The 13,696-nt window shown below is 45.2% G+C and overlaps 1 long non-coding RNA gene across 3 annotated transcripts; it reads right to left on the reverse strand.

Annotated features, from left to right (window-relative positions):
* Positions 1-483: 483 nt before the first annotated feature.
* Positions 484-9,984, reverse strand: LOC140689346 (uncharacterized). Of its 3 annotated transcripts, XR_012064284.1 has the most exons (7): positions 9,900-9,984; positions 8,281-9,546; positions 6,061-6,543; positions 5,676-5,720; positions 4,671-4,789; positions 1,344-1,409; positions 484-765 (listed from the first exon to the last, which is right to left on the reverse strand). It is a non-coding gene; the product is annotated as an uncharacterized lncRNA (long non-coding RNA). The 3 variants fall into 3 exon arrangements; XR_012064279.1 differs by having other exon boundaries at positions 484-1,409; XR_012064278.1 differs by lacking the exons at positions 484-765; positions 1,344-1,409 and adding an exon at positions 3,977-4,161.
* Positions 9,985-13,696: the final 3,712 nt, after the last annotated feature.

Consider the following 13,696-nt stretch of genomic DNA (forward strand, 5'->3'; position numbering starts at 1 on the left):
TAAGCAAGTTACTTAGCCTCTCTGTGCCTCATATCCTTATTTGGAAAATGAGAATCATAAAAGGTGCTCATTCCTGAGTTTGGTGAGGATCAAATAAGTAAATAGATGTAGAGCACTCAGAGCAATGCTCACCATGTAGACTGTTCTCAGTAGCTGTTACCTCTTGTCACCATCATCACCATCATCACCATCATCAGCCTCATCACCATCATCAGCATCATCAGCATCATCACCATCATCAGCCTCATCACCATCATCAGCATCATCAGCCTCATCACCATCATCACCACCATCAACATCATCAGCATCATCAGCATCACCATCTCACCATCACTCTAGTGCTCGCTTTGGCAGCACATATACTCACCATCACTCTGTCTCCCTCTACAGGCTTCATCCACAGTTTACCTGCATTTTGTGCCTCTGCTCAGGCTTGTCCCTCCCGCTAGGGCCGCCACAACAAAGTACCACAAAGTAAACAGCTTCAAGCAACAGAAATTTTTTCTCTCGCGTTATTCTTCTGGAGGCTAGAAGTCCAAGACCATCTTTGGGGCCATGCTCTCTCTAGAGGTGCTGGGGAGAATCTGTTCCATGCCTTTTTCTCGGCTTCTGGTTTTGTCAGCAATCCTTGGCACTCCTTGCTTGCAGAGGCATCCCTTTCATTTCTGCCCCGTCATCATGTGGCATTCTTCTCTCTGTGTGTGAGTGTCTCTGTGTCTCTCCTCTTCTCATAAGGACAGCAGCCATACTGGATTCAGGACAGCCCTACAGCAGGATGACTTTACATCTTGATGACATCTGCAAAGACCCTATTTCCAAATAGGATCACATTCACGGGTCCCAGGGGTTAGGACTTCAACATATCTTTGGGAGGAGCTGGACACAGTGCAACCCACAACCCAGGGTTATGGTGAGGGTGAGACACTCCAGTGTGTGTGAACGCCCTGGCACCTCACAGATGCACCCCTTCTGGGCTATATTAGATCTCCTGTGCCAGTACCATGGCCACCCGTGTTCGCCATTAAGGCTGTGAGTGATCTCTGGCCCCTCTCATCACTCACAGACTCAGATTCAGAGAAATTGCCAGCTGCAAGGCCTGTGAGTTGGACTAAAAATGCATGAGAATTAACACCTTCTGGGGTGAACTTTGGTGGCTGGAGGACTAGAAACGGGAAGAAATATTTCCTCTCCAACCCCCTGACAGGATACTGCAGGGACAGACTTCCATATGGCCTCTCTGCGGATGTCCAGCACGAGGGAGCAATCAGCCAGCTCACTCCAGAGCTGGGCCAGGGCAGTAAGGACTCCTTCCTGTTACTCTCTCTCCTTCACCATGTTCTTACCTTTCCCTCACACCTGCTTCCCCGGGGCTGCACTTCTCCATAGAATCAGCACACAGTCCTGCAGACCTGCTCTTGCAGAGAACCTGGATTAAGATACTCAATACATGGCAGTTCCATTGCCTTTTCAGATTCAGTCCGAGCGATGTCACCTCCTCTAAGGATGATCCGACATGCCCCCCACTCCTACCCCAGTTCCTACACGCTCCCATAGCGCCCTGAACACTCACATCTGTAATAGCACTGCCCATAGCGGAAGTGCTTGCTTTCTTGCCTGTCTCCTCCACCAGACTACGACTCCTGCCATGGACCACACTCTACTTATCACTGTGTCCCCAGTCCCCAGATATCTGGCAACCTAATTTTCGTGATTGAAGTAGTTAGCATCTGCTTAGCATGGTGTCACTGGGGATGGGGGTGTCTATAAAATCTCTCCGTGCACTTCCACCCTGGGCCTGAGAAAATGCCTTTTCTTTCTCTTCACTGATGCTGAAAATGCCTTTTCTGGGTGTCAAAAATCACAATGAGAGATAAGACGCAAAATGCAAATATCTCTTAAGAGAGGAAACTTAATCCTTAAATTCTCACTAAAATGTAAATGACTGATAGGGTGGTTCTTCTTTGAGAGGGGCAACAGAGATGACTAGTGTAAGGCATTTTATTACACATAAAGCCAACATTATGCATGCAGCAAAGAGCTCTGGGGCAGTCTGTGGGGTGAAGGGGTGAGGGGGTAAACTTAACTCCCTCAAGTTACTCTGCCATCCATTTATTATGGTGCCCCAAACTCCTACTCCCCTGTGGATGGAGTCTGTGAGGCAGTAAAAGAAATTAGCCCAGAAGCCAGAAGACCTGGCTCTTTCACTGGTGTTTCTACCTGCTAGCTGTGGGACCTCAGGCAAAGCCCTTACATTCTCAGTTCCTTTAATAGAAAATTAAGATGATGATGATGATGGTGATGATGATTCAGTCTCTGTTTTTTACAAGGCCATTGGAAAAATCAAATAAGCAACACAATTTACATATGTGAGGAATTATTTTAAAATTTGTAATGAAGACCTTCTTGACAGAAGGACCTTCTTTCCCAGAAACCTAGAGCTCTCAGGGGAATGTTGAGGGCCAAAATTCTGTTCTCTGAGTGACTCTCAGCCACCCACACTCATGAGTGTCATCCTGCTCAGGGTACCAGGAGTCTGTTGGCCTCTCAGGCTATGGGGAACTACCGTCGTGCTAGGTGTGCCTCACCCACACTCTGATTCCCCCTCAGCCCCCAGAAGAGGATGTGGCCACCAGATCTTCCTCCTGGAATCACTCAGCTCCTCACTAAGGGCCTAAACTCCACCTGAGCTGGAATGCATGAAGCACCCAGTTCTAATTTCAGGTTTAACTTGAGGAGGATGTCAGCTAGATATGTTTTTTTTTCCTTTTGATGGAAAGTTTAAATGAAAATACTTGAGAAATGAAAAAGACCACAATGTCAAATCAGAAAGGTAAAAACCACTGCGATGTCTCTGCCCAGGGGTGTTTCTGTTCTCTCTAGGAAATACCCCAAAATGTAGGCTTTTCCTATCTGGATTCATCCTCACACATCATCGCTTCTGCCAAGTTCAGTGAGTCAAGGTAGTTACAAAGGTCTGCCCAGGTTTCTGGGGTGAGGGGCTGACCCTCCCCTCCACGTCAATGGTGATGTGTCACATTGTAAAAATGTCACGTCAAAGAGCAGCATGTGGGATGGGATATACGTTGCTGTGGCCATCTCTGGAAAATTCTACCTGCCACGCTAGCTTTTAAATGGAGAAGAAAAAGATAGTCAGGCTGAAAAAATAAAATGTGAATTATTATAGGCATTCAGATTGCAAGAAAACAGCAGTTTTGGTAAGCTTAACAAAGCATCGCTTTAGAATATATTTTGCCAATAATGTGACTAATGATGTTACGTGCTTCCCAGCCTAGAGGGTCTCCATAACATGATCTCCTTTAATCCAGCAATGCTGCCAGGAGGGGCATCTACATCCCAGCGAGGGAGACAGGCTCCCAGCAGTAGGTGAGTTGCTCCTGGTCACACACTAGTTAGTGATGCTACTGGAGCTTGAACCCAGGGCTTCTGACTTGAACTCAAAAGTCTATAGACATTTTCAGACTAGTAATCTGGTTCTAGACAGAGCTTTGCCACAGTTTAAGTCTCAGCAAATCACTTTTCTCTCGGAGACTCAGTCTCTGTATCTGTAAATGTAGAGGATTGCACTAGAGGAGTTTAAACTTTTTCTAAAATCATCATCATCATCATCATCATCATCATCATCATCATCATCAACCAGACCCTTTTCCCCAGTGAAATCTTATGAGGATTCCCACTCTATGAAACATTTATTCAAAAGCAGAGCTGCTATACCCACCAGAGCTAAACATGCAATCTCCCTACAATCCACCCCGAGTGTATGCTCAACAGAAATGCATTCATTTGTCCACCACAAGACTGGTGGGAGAATGTTCATGGCAGCTATGTTAATAATACCAAAACCTGGAAACAACTCAAAAGCTCATTAATAGAAAAGATCAATAAATCATGGTGCAGTCATCCAAGGGAATACTACACAGCAATGAAAAAGGACAGGCTATTGCTACCAGCAAAAACATAAGATGAATCTCTCAGATATAATTGTGAGCAAAAGAATATAAATTTTATACTTCCATTCATGTGAAGTTCAAAAACAGATAAGATCGGCATGGTGGTTACCTCTGGTGAGGATACTGACTGGGTGGGGAAAGCGGAGAGCTTGCCCAGGGGTGTAGAAGATGTTCATCCTGATCTGGGTAGTGGCTACAGAGATGTACAAATAGATAAAAGCGCATCAAGCTTTATCATTGAGACGCGTGTACTTTACCATATTTAAGTTGTACCTCGAAAAAAATAAAGGTAAAAACAATGTGGAATTCCTCTGGTTGTAAACAAGAGGGTTTTGAAGATCCATCTGTTGAGCCTTTGACCTACTACCTCTCTCTGCCCACCGCTTGGGAGACCCTAAAGAACCACGGGGTGCAGTTTTAAAGACCACCAGACTAGACCATCCCTAAGAAAAGCAGGCCCAATAGAGTCACTTGGGAATTCAGCTTCGACCACCTCGACATCATCCCATAGGTGACAACTGTCTCAAACACCCAACTCCCCAACCCCTGGTTATCTTGTCTTACCCTTGCTCTTGTTGCCTAATCCCCTGCCCTCCAGGGCCTGAAGCCCATGTACTGCCCCCAGGACCAAAGCCCCCTGTGAACTCTCCCTAAGCATCATCGTCCTCTTCCAACTTCCCCTGAAGGCCCATGCAAGCTTACCTCCTGGTGGTAACACAAGCTCCCAGGTCCATCCACTGATGTTCGGATTCTGGTTCCTTTACTCGTAGCTGGATGTGCTTCTTCTTTGGCCACTGAGGTTGTTAATTGTACAGACCGCACTGAATTGTGAGGAGAATTCATTAAGACAGTTCATGGAGAGGACCTGGCACTGTGTCCAACCCACCCTAGGCGCTCAGTAAGTGTTAGCTATTCTTCTGATCACTGTTGTCTGTCCTCCGGGGCTGTCATTGCTTGCTTATGGCTAGATAATAAACAGCTTTAAAAAATTAACAGGAATCTAGTAAAACGTTTACCACATGCTCTGCTGGACTTCTTCCTCTCAGCCTAGCCCCCTTGTGAGTGGACTGAAGGAGGTTATATTTCCAAAGTCACACAACTGATCAACGATGGAGTCAAGACTCAAATCCAAGCCATCCTGACCCCAAAGCTCATCATCGTCAGCTCTTGGCTACCTCGCTCAGTGAGCCATGTACCAGAGTTGACACAGAAGGGACCCAATCCTAAAAGAGCGAATATACACTGGTGCCAGTGGTGTGATAAAAAGAGTTTGGAACCAAACATACCTGGATTCTAATCCCGGGTGATGGGGTTTACCAGCTCTATGCACTTGCACTAATTTTTAATTTCTCCCAGCCTCAATTACTTCATCTGTTAACTGAGATACAGCATTGGAAGGCATTAAGTGAACTTCGTAATTGTAGCCAAAAGGAAAGAAAAGTTAACTGTGGGGATTTCCAGCATCATGGGATGCTGGTAAGGAGTGACTTGGGGAAGGGGCCCTGCACTTCATCCATGCTTCACCCAGGTCTTCCTCCAGTTCAGAATGGAACTCCTTATCCAGGGACAACCGCTCCTAAGACGAGGGAGTTTTTTTACAGATCAAATGATGCCAAAGTGCAAAATGTTAACTCCTGTCTGTGGTTCTGGTCTCTCTTCCTCTCAGTTGTCAGTTTAAAAAAGAAAAGACAGTTGGTAAAAACTAACCTCCTCTTTCAGCCCATCTTCCTCTTCTTGTTTCCAAAACAGAGCCTACAAGAGAATTCAAGGCAGTTTTAGTTTTCAAATAGCCCATCTCTATAATTCTCTCTTCCTCCTCAGCCGTCGATAATACTTCCTCTCCCTGCCTCATTCTGCTTTAGAAGCACAGCCATGCCTTAAGTGAGAGGAATTAAGGTGACACCCGAGACCCCACAATTTTAGCACTCCCAGGTTGCCGTGAGGAGCAGGTGGCTGGAACAGTGACTCAGAGTCAGAAGGGAAGAATTTGGCAATAAGTGTGGGCTAAAAAGGTCTGACATTCAAACACACTCACTTCATAACCCTCCACCACCCCGAGAGGTAGGTGGGGCCATTATGCTCTCTTGCTCACCTCCACACAAGGGATCGAGGCTGCCATTTCTTCTGTCGCTGGCGCCCTCTCCTTTTCCGCTCGAGGGTCGCCTCTGATGGCCAGTGTGTCAAGACCACACCTCTCCAGGCCTGATAGAACATCATCATGTGATGTGGGCGTATTCGAGCATCTGTGAGGGAGAGTACAGTCTTCCTGGAAGAGCATTTTGGCCGCGAGAAATGAATCTTTAAAAGGCTGGTTCCCAGTAGCACCAGTGACATCCAGTGTATTATGGAGCCGCAGCTTGCCAGGGTTTCAGACACAGACTTAGCACCGATCGTGTGCACTCAAACCCTCTTTGCAATGCTTGAAATCACCTTGGTCCAATTCCACTTATCTCCAGTTATTATAGGTTATTCAGTCCCATTGTGTCTCTATAGAATTCTGTAGAACTGGATTTTCTTGCTGAGGGAAGATCACGGAGAGTTACGCTGATCAGATGTCAGTGAGGAATCTAGAAACCTGGGAAGAGAAAACAGGAAAGTTAGAAGGGGAGGCTAAGAGGCGACAAGAATTTCCAGAAGGAGTTCAGTTAATGCTGTCATCCTAGGTGAGGTGCGATTCTGGGCTGGGCTCCCTCACCCCTCCCAGGACAGCAGAAGAAAGGAGGACAATGATCAGAAATGCTCCCGCCGACCTGGGGTGTGAATCCCAGCTCTGCCATTTGAACAAGATATCGAATTCCCCGTGGCCTGTTTCCTCATCCATTAAATGATGGATGATAATAACATGCATTTGGGATGCTGTGGGGATAAAAAGAGGTATCATGGCTGCAGTGCCTGTTGCACAGAGGGATTTCCACAAACGTTAGCCACCGTTACTATCTGCACCCTGACATTTTTAATCATTCATCGTGACTGTGAGCGCCTGAATGCTAATGTGCATTGCCATTTGCACAGAGACTACTGCATTGTTTAAAAGCGTATCTTTGCATATAGGGAACTATATTCAATATCTTGTAGTAACTTATAATAAAAAAATATGAGAACAAATATTCGTATGTATGTGTATGACTGAAACATGATGCTGTACACCAGAAACTGACACAGCATTGTAAACTGACTATATTTCACTTTTTTAAAAAAAAGCATATCTTTGCAATGCAAGTTGAAATGTGTCACCATCTATCACCTATCAAACTGGCAAAACGTACCACCCAGTGTTGGTGAGAATGGGGGAAAATGGACACACGTTTGCTGTTGATGGGAACATAACCAGAAAGAGCTATTTGACGGTATGTATCAGGTCCCTTAAATGTGTCCAGGCTGAGGGCAAACAGGATGGGGAGAGAAGTCACGTGGTGGTGAGGGGTTGAGCAGGATGTCTGGTGGAAATGAAATGCAGAATCTGGGAAGGATCCGTGGAATCCACAGGTCTTTAAGGAGTCCCAGACATTCCAGGGAGGAGAGAGAAAATGCATGGTCAAGCAAATCAAGTCTCCGGCGATTGATACCTGGTTGTTAGAGAGAATGCTCATCCTTGAAGACTGGAGACACACAAAAAACTGCGTGTCCCCACCTGAAGGTCCCACAGGCACTGTTCACCTTCTGGTATCACCAGAGACCACAGCTTACTGGTGGTTCAAGCCCCAGCCTGAGGAGTCAACTCTGACTTCTGCTTTCCATTCACCAGCACCACCACCAGCATCACCCCAAACCCTACATCCAGTCACTCAATAGTGTGCTTCCAAAATATATCATGAATCTTGTGACCGCTCTCAGTCTCCACTGCTACTGTCTGACCTAGGCTACTTTTGTTTCCCACCTGGACAAGCCTCATCTGTTATCTTACTTCTACTCTTGACCCCTCCAAGTCATTCTCCAGGTAACAAATCAGATGCTCTTTTAAAAATATAAACTGGATTGAGTCACTGGATCAACCAGATTAAAACTCATCAATTTCTTTATGTTATCTACTCTTCATCTTTGTGAAGAGTACACTCACGGCCTCTCCCCCTTGCTCTGTCAGTGGCTCTTCTCAACCTTCTTTGAGGGGGGCCTCCCTTGCGAGACCAGCCAAAGGAGCCCCTTCAGTCACTATGGCAGTACCTTGTTCAATTTCATTCCCGGCACTTATCTCCAGCTGAAATTCTTTTATTTATTTGTTGACTTGTACACTGTTTACGTCCTCCCCTCCCTGCCTCAGCCACCGCCTCAAACCACTAGAATGTGCATTCCAGACGGGCAGAAACCTGCTTACCTTGTTCCTTATTTATCCTCAGCATCCAGTGCATGGGAAGCACTCAGTAATTACCAGGGAACAAATCAGTGAATGAAGAGTTGGGTCACGCTAGGTTAAGGCTCCGCCCACTCCAGGCTCCTCTGGTCATTTATGACGTCAGTGTCGGTGGTGGGAGAACAGGGCAGAGAAGTGGGAGCACAGGCCATGGTTCTGATGGAGAGACAAGGATGAATGCTTCTTGTTTGGCCAAGGGGAAAACCACAGGAGAGCTCAGGATTTGGTCTGGGCTTGCAGAGCAAGTTGACGGCAGGATGAGAAGCTAAAGCTTCTGGATCCTTGGCACTGGTCTTGGTGATTGCTCCAGATGCGTCTTGTCACTAGCTCTACGGGGCTATTTCACAATGGTGTACAGAGGATGGGAATGAATTCCATCCCAAAGGAAATCCTCTTGGAACATCTGGTCATGAGGCATGTAGGAAGTTCATTAGTGAATAAGCATTCAAATGATGGATTATCGAACCATCACTAGCCAGTACACAACAGAACTGAGATCCCTCAGCTTCGTATTCAAGGCACACCATTCTTAGCCTCTTTCCAGACCCGAGATCTCTCTTGACCTCAATTTCCCCATCTGCACAATGAGATGCAAAATATCAGCCAAGTCCCTTCCAGCTCTGATATTTCAGAATGCGTCTCTTGGACCTGAGGTCCTTCTTCCAGCCAAATTGATCTACTGACTGTCCTTTCTGTCCCCTACCTATACATAAACCTAAAGATATTTCCTTTTGTTTACACTGGCCCATTATTAATAACGCTGCCATGTCCTCTCTGCTCCTTGAAATATCATGTAGCCTACAATGATCAATGGAGTTTCTACCCCCACTCTTCTTCCTTATTCATCCCAGCTGAAATATTTTCTTTTTATAAACTCTTGGGGATTTATTGTCTAATCCAGGAGTCGGTAAACTACAGCCTGCAGGCCAAATCCAGGCCATGGGCCAAATCTGTTTGTTTTGTTAATAAAGTTTTATTGGGACACAGGTACATATTGTCTATAGCTGCTTTTGCTACAACGCTAAAACGGGATTGAACAGTTGTAATGGAAACAGTATGGCCCACAAAGCCTGAATATTTTCTGTATGGCCCTTTTCCCATTAAAAAGTTTGCCAACTCCTGGCTAATCCATGCTTCGCAAAATTGAGTCAAAGACACAGTCTGGGATCCACACATAAGATATCCACTGGTCCACATGTATCTTCTTGGAGCATTGATTTTGCTAGAAGACTGGGGAGGAAAAAAAATGGTTAATAGAACATAAATGTGGATATTGAGGAAAAAACATATTTATATTAAGAAGTGGAATCCAGCTTTTGCATGAAATAGTATGTTAAAATCCCAAATGTGAACCAAAATTCCAAACTTGGGAAGGGCTGCATCAAATCATTGCTGCACCTCAGCTGTTATAAATATTTTGGTATAAAATGTGGGGAAACATTTTTCTGTGCCATTTAATTAGAGATGAAAGTTCATGTCATTATAGGGTTTTGTATCCTCACCACTTCTGACACAGTGCTTCGCTGTAAGAACTCCAGAAGACCTGGGGCCGTTTATCAAAGTAAATCCTAAAAGGTCCTCACCACTCAGGATGGCTAATGGGGTCCTGCCTGACGACAGAGAAACGGACCAGAGGACTTGACCAGCAGAGGTCTCCTTCGCTAAGGGGGCGGGGCTGGGAGGGGGCTGGCTTATTAGTGCTTTGACTGTCTCCATGGCAACAAAAAGCCTAATAACATTCTGTTACCTTAACAATATTGGCAACAATACCATCACCAATTCAAACCACTAATTGATTCCTTCCTGAGCTGAAGGCAGAACCTATCTTATAAGTGACAAGCGATGACCTAGTTGTTTCTCGTTTATAGTTGCCTTTTCTTTTCCTATTTATTTATTTTGGAGAAGAGGGAAGAGGAGATACAAGAAAGTTTACTTCATCCCTGTCTACCAACACCACCACTGCTAGCACCGCACCACCCCCAAACAACTTCCCTCACGCCAAAGCATCTCTGTCTGATTTCTGAGATAGAAATAATCTCTATTGCCTATAATGGTGACCACCCAGTTTGTTGTTGAGTGTTTTTACCTTTGTTTTGTTTTTAAAAGGCGAATGTCCCAAGGAAAGGATAACTCACAAAGTTAGCAACCTCTTGGGAAGAGTCCCGAGGGAGGTGGCTTTGGCGTTGGGCGAGGGGTAGAAAGGCAGCCCCAGGCTCCCGGGCAGGGTGGGATGATCTGAGGTCAACCCCAGCTCTGCCAAAACTGGCCGACCACTTGCCATGTCTGCACCTTCAGTTTTCTTCCTAGTAATGTGAACGTTGAGAGCTGGGCGACTCCCAGGAGCGCTTCCAGTTGTAAAATTCCACAGCTCAAGGCAGCGTAATTAATGGAAAGATTAAGGTCATGACCACACGGATAGGCCTCAGAAACAATAACCAGATTGGAAAAGGTTGGTTGCAGCATGACATGTATTGAATGATACACCCCTCCAACTTTGTCATTTAATTTTTGGGTTAGGTAACATAGTCCATCCACATTGCCCCCCACCTCCAAATTTTAAGGAATACATGTAAATGTCTTCCTCCCTTCCCTCCTCCCACCCATCTTTCCTCCCACATGCAGAATCATTAGCTTTTGTCGACTCTCATAGTTTCTTTACGCAGATACAAAAATAAACAGTGGATAACTTGGTTCATTTTCCCCTTCACTGCACAAAAGGTGGCATACTGTACATATTCTTCTGCACTTCGTTTTTTTTTTCACTTAATATGTATTGGAGAAATTGCCATATTAGCATAGAGAGTATCTTCATTCTTTTTTTTTTTTTATAACTGCAGAGGATTCCATTACAAGGATGCCCCATCATTTATTCAACCAGTCTCCTATTGATGGATATGTGGATTTTTTTTCTAGTCTTTTTTCTTACAAGCAATATTTCAATGCATAACATTAAACACATGTGCTTTTGAACAGGTACAAATGTATCTAAGGACAAATTCCCAGAAATGGAATCCCCTTTGTAATTTTCTGCATTTGCTTTTATGATAGAGATCGCCAAATTGCCCCCGAAAGAGATTATAGCAATTTAGTCACACACTTGAGATCAAAGTCTGAGGCTCCATTCCCCACATCCTCTTCCACACATTGTTATCAAATCTTGAGTGTTGATCAACTGGGCAGGCTTGAAGAAAGATGTCTCAGTGTGACTTTAATTTGTTTCGCTCTTTTGATGAATGAGATAGCGAGTCTCTTCTTACAGTTAATAGCCATTTGTATTTCTTTCTTTTTAAATGAATACTTTTATCCCTTTTTCACATATGTGAAAATTTAAAACACATCATGCTGTATATCGTTTGTGGCCCTGGACATACATAATGAAGGATGGAAGTGACATTCACTAATGTCAACTGAGAAGTTGCTTCTAGATAGGAAGGCAGGGGAATGGGACAGAGAGGGACACAGAGAGACTTCTGCTAAGTGTGCGACATTTTGTTTCCTTTAAAAGAAGACATGAGGCAAGCACAGCAAAAAGAAAATAGAAAAGGAGGGAGGAAGGAAGGAAGGAAGGAAGGAATGAAAGAGGGAAGGAAGAAAATGAAAGAGAAAATAAGCTTTAAAATCAATGAACATGAACTTGACTCTCAGCCCCACCACACATGCTCTGTGACCTCTGCCATCCCTCATAATCGCTCATTCTCAATTTCAACATCTGTAGGATATGGATAATGCCTACCTTGTGGAGTTAGTGTAATGACTTAAGGTAATCCACGTAAACCATGATTAGCACATAACTATGGCTCAACAGTCATATTATAATTCTTAATATTAATGTGGTTATTATTGTGCAAATGTATACAATGCCTCAAGCCAAAGGTAAATTTTCTTGGCTCAATTACCTCTTTTTATTTTGAGTTTCCCAAGCAGTCTTCTGATGACACCACACCGATGGTTTCAACCCCTCTAACACCTTTTCCAAATGTCCTCCGCAGAGCTGCCTCTGTTGGAAAGATCTGTGTGACTGGGTGAGAGAAGCTGGGCTGTGGTCAGGGGCAGAGGAGGGTGGTTTCCTCTGTGTCACAACCTCTGTTCCCAAGAGCTCTCTTAGCACCCAGACAGACTCTGGCTTCCCACTGGGCAGCATCTAGAAAGTCCAAGCCCAACACACATCTTCTCTCGGAGCAAACCGTGGGCAAGAATCTCCTCGCCATCCCCCTGCAGGACGACATGTGGGACAATTACAATCACGGCTGACCTGACACCTGTAACCACCGTGGCCTCAGAAGGGGCCGTTTCCTCCCTCTGGCCTTTGTCTGCTTTACATCGACAGGCAGTGGGCTGCCCATCCACCCGCCAAGGCAGTGCTGCTGCAGCCCCCTACTGCCTCATTTCCCCAGAGAGAACCAGAAAATAGACTTCTTCGCTGTGAACTGCTGTGATCAGAACAGGGCAGGTTAGAGTAGTGAACTTCTGTTTTGTTTGAGGGCACATTATGCTCGGAGACTGAGATTGTCTTTGCCAATATTTTGTTTAACACAGGTTTACTGCAAGAACTATAATTATCCCAGAAACCGGTGGCATACAGGATAATGTCTCTTCATAAGCCAATAAAGAAATAACATACTCCAAACCAGTTATGGATTAATCACACTATTGTTCCAGGCAGGAGGCGGTGAAAGGACTGAAGTCCAAATTTAGTTGAGGTGTGCCTTCCTATGAGTTGGCTCTCGGGAGAGTCAGCTTAACCAGCCCAGAGCTGGGGCTACCGGCAAAACCAAAGTCCCCTGTTGCTGGAGCGCGTTGCTAGGGAGCCAAGACGCTGATGTCGACCTGAAAGATGATCTCCCAGCGCCGTCGTGCTGCACAGCTTTTCCCACTGCAGGTAAAAGAGACGCTGTTACCTGTTACCCTGGCAGGACCTAATGCCCCAAGGTCTTCAGAAAGCTATTTAGATCAGCAAAGAGTTGCCTTGCCCGGACAGAAACTCTCAGATTGTCCTCACAAATTCTGGGTATTTATAGTCTAAATGTCCCCTCGCCATATTTCTCGTTGCTAAGCCCCCAGCAGCGCCCCTCAGCAGCTGAGCTACTGAGTGCTTATCGGCAAGCACAGATGTGGGTGATGACATCCCGATGCAGCTTCTTCATATCAGAGCAACTTCACTCTCAAAAACAAGTTCATTTTTGTCCTAAACAAGTGAATGTGAAATCATGTCAAACCACTCCGCAGCAACTTTTTCGCACACTCCTGCTGACACCTTTGGATTATTTCCTGAGCTAAATTGGTTCCTTTTCCATTATTTTGATACTAAAACATCAGAAAACTAGAAAGGAGAGAAAGAAGAGAGGAAGAAGGGGGAAAGAGAAAGGAAGGAATAGAAAAA

Source organism: Vicugna pacos, chromosome 3, assembly GCF_048564905.1.
Source record: "Vicugna pacos chromosome 3, VicPac4, whole genome shotgun sequence".
In the NCBI taxonomy this organism is placed as follows: domain Eukaryota; kingdom Metazoa; phylum Chordata; class Mammalia; order Artiodactyla; family Camelidae; genus Vicugna; species Vicugna pacos.